This window comes from Tamandua tetradactyla, chromosome 1, assembly GCF_023851605.1.
Source record: "Tamandua tetradactyla isolate mTamTet1 chromosome 1, mTamTet1.pri, whole genome shotgun sequence".
NCBI lineage: Eukaryota > Metazoa > Chordata > Mammalia > Pilosa > Myrmecophagidae > Tamandua > Tamandua tetradactyla.
This window is the reverse complement of record NC_135327.1, coordinates 111,369,713-111,373,262: the sequence shown is the minus strand read 5'-3', so window position 1 is coordinate 111,373,262 and position 3,550 is coordinate 111,369,713. Positions and strand designations below refer to the sequence as shown.

At 37.4% G+C, this 3,550-nt stretch overlaps 1 pseudogene; it reads right to left on the bottom strand.

Moving 5' to 3' along the window:
- Nucleotides 1–1,936: 1,936 nt before the first annotated feature.
- On the bottom strand, nucleotides 1,937–3,235 carry LOC143686017 (large ribosomal subunit protein uL4 pseudogene; annotated as a pseudogene).
- Between the last annotated feature and the right edge of the window lie 315 nt (nucleotides 3,236–3,550).

The following is a 3,550-nucleotide window of genomic DNA, read 5'->3' as shown; positions in this document are numbered from 1 at the left end:
GGGAGCAGAGCACCTCAACCTCCTCTAACTGCTTTCATTTTAGAGCACAGCCTAGAGCCTCAGAACTTTGGCTATTGAAAGAAATAGGCCCAGATGATGGATGGGGAAAGAGGGAAATGAATGAACTGGAACTGTCCTCACCATTTTGCTTTCTTCTTGACTTTCTCTTCTTCCACCATGGAGAAGACCAGGCTGCAGCCAAGAAGTAAACCAACCTCCTTCTTAAGTTCTGAGCCAGGTGTGACTAGAACTTCTTTTAGTTTCCCTTATTATTGCTGAGAAAGGTGGCAACTTCCAAGGAAATATTACATGTCAGAGGAAAATAGAAGAAAACTGAACCTGAAGAATTTGAAAAAGATCAGACATTTTCTCTTACAAAGTATAGATTTATGAATTTGCTAAACTAGCTGTTTTCAAATACCTGCATAAATCCATTCATAACTAGAATGGTAATTGTACTCTTGCTATGAACTGTCTTCTCCAGGAAAGTAAGCATATTTTTTTACCCAGAACATGAAAGTATTTCTTAGACATCTTAACATTTTCATACTCAACTCAGAGATTGCCTATTCTGCTGCGTACCAAAATTCTTCTGTTTTTATTTATGATTTGCCTTAGATACGTCTTATTTTAGACACTGGAAACATATTGCTTAAACCAACAACACACACACACACACAATTTACCTATTTATGTTTAGCTTCTAGAGGGAGGGAGTGAAAGAGTAGCTGTGCTTTGTTAAATATGTGTTGCTAAAGAAGTGTGATATTGTACAATTGAGTATAGGTCTGCTTCCTCGTTCTCGCTATTGTTTTTTTTTCTTCTTTATCAATCTTGCTAGGGTTTTAATAATTTGATTAATCTTTATTTAAAAATACCAAATTTATGGCTTCATTGCTTTTCTCTTTTGTTTTTCTTTGCTATATTTCATTCATTTTAGCTGTTTTCATTTTTTTACTTCTCCATACTTTGAGCTTAATTTATTCTTTCTCTAAATTTTTAAGGTTTCTGCTTACTTTATTGGTTTTAAAACTTTTTTTTTATCTAATATAATAATCATTTGAATCTATAATTTCCTCTGTAAGCGCTGCTCTGGTTTCATCTCGCAAAGTAGGACATGTTGGGTTTAAATCAGAAAATCTAAAATATTTTCTAACTTTCATTGTGATTTCTTCTTGAACTCACAGCTTATTTATAAGATGGTTATTTCATTCCTAACTATGTAGGCATTTTCTATTTACATCCGTGTTATTGTTATTATCATTTATTTTTGCCTTCATTTTTGAAAGATGTTTTTATATACTATAGAATTATGGGTTGAGTTTTGAGTTTGCACCCCTGCTTTAAGCACTCTAAAGATATTCTGCATTTTTCTGGCCTCCATTCTTTTTATTGAGAAATCAACAGCCAGCCACTCTTATTGCAGTTCATCTATAGAGGCTATGCTCCTTGTCTCTCACTGCTTTCAGGATTTTGTCTTTATTTCTTACCTTAACCAGAATGACTATGTATAATGTGTCAAGATGTTTTGTTTTTCATTTATTATGCTTAGATTTCACTTATTTTTCTGCATCTCTGCAATGCTTTCTTTTTAAAATTAAATTTGGAAAAATTTTGTTCAATATTTCTTCAAATATTTTTTGCTGATCCAACCTTTCTATTCCCCCTTTCTGGATTTCATTATAAGTATGCTAGACAGGGTGCTATCATCCCACACTTATTTTCTATTATTTTCCCTCTGTGCTTGAGTTTAGATTTTCAATTTTTGATCTCATATCTGCTCTAGTGAAATTTGTATTTCAACATATTGTGTTTTAGTACTGTAATTTCCATTTGGATATTTTTATAGGCTTCTTTTCTCTGTGAAGATTGCCCATCTGTGTATTCCTTTTTTTTTTTCTCACTGCCTCTTTGATCTGAATCTGGTGTCTATTCAAAATAATGTGTCCAAAATAATTTTGAGTTTTATGGAGTAAGCAATTTAGACAGCAGGATTCTTTTCTTCTGTGGCAGGTTTCTTTTCTGCTGGCTTCTTGGCAGATGCAGCCTTCTTTCTCAAAGGCTTCTTAACATCATCAGCCTTCTTTCCTTTCTTCCCCACAACAGGTTTCTTGCCTAGAACCCCTTTCTCATCTGATTTAGCCTCTAGGGCTGCTGCAACTTTATCCACCCTGAGTTTGTGATTTCTGGCCTGGTGAAGCATGGTGTTTTGGCGCATGGTCTTTGCATATGGGTTTAGTTTCAACATGATTCTCAGGTTTTTCAGTGGATTCTTCTTTAGGAATCTGTGATGAATCTTTTTGTGTGGTGCTTGGAGGACTCTTTGGATCTCTGGGCTTTTAAAAATCCTGCTAAGGTCTGTATTCATCATCTTGTGCATGGGAAGCATGCAGTCACTCTTTAAAGAGGCAGCTTTACGCCAAATGTCATATAGGTCATCCAACTTGCAGAAAGCACTTTCAGTCCAAATGCAGACACGTCCCACATGCCCACCAGGAGCAAGTTTCAAAATGTTCAGCTTGCTTACCTTAAGCAGAGTAATTCCAGGGATGTTTCTGAAGGTTTTGATGATACCATTGTCTTCATTATAGATGATGCATGGTCCCCTGCTCTATTTGCGGTGACGGTTTCTCATTTTGCCCTTACCAGCTCTCATCCACTGAGAAGCATAGACCTTTTTGATATCATTCCAGGCCTTGAGTTTCTTAAGAAGCAAAACAGCCTCCTTGGTCTTCTTGTAGCCTTCAACTTTTTCTTTGACCACCAAAGGAAGTTCAGGAACCACCTCAATATGATGACATTTAGACATGACCAGCACTGGTAAGGCTGAATCTGCCAGGGCAGAACAGATGGCATATCACTTCTGGGCTGTGTTTACTCTTTGGTGCCATCAATTCCATGTTTTGGTTGGTGCAAACATGCAGGCTCCACAACACAGATTTCCAAAAGCACCCTGGCCAGATCAGTGAGTCCCACCACCTTGAACTCTGGGAATTCAAGCCACAGCTCTGCCAGTGCCCCAGGACTCAGCACTGGTTTGATGACCTGCTAACTCACTGACAGCATAGGGCTGTCTGTTGTTTTTGTGCAAGTTGGTGTGAACAAAGTTCACAATATCCGCTCTAATGGGAGCCTTGAATACAGTGGGCAAAGTAACCTTTTTGCCGGATGATTCCCACTTTTCAGAGTACACCGATATCAATGGGTGAGCACACGCCATGGCAGGGAGAGGAGAGGGTCACACTCCTCTCCACCCGGCAGGTCCCACAGGAAAAGCCCATCTGTGTATTCTTTATGGTAGTATTTTTAAGTTTTTGAATATTTTTTTAAAAAGTGGCTTGAAAGTCCTTGTTTTCTTCTTTCAACATCTTAATATTGGCTCCTCTTAATTGTGAGTATGCTTCACATTCTCCTGTTTCTTTGCATACCTTATGATTTGGATTGAATTACTGATATTGTGTGGATAATATATTATAGACCTCCTGGATTCTATTTTCTTTTGTAGAGGTTTTGTTGTTGTAAATGCTGTTGTTATTTCTAGTACCCAGTT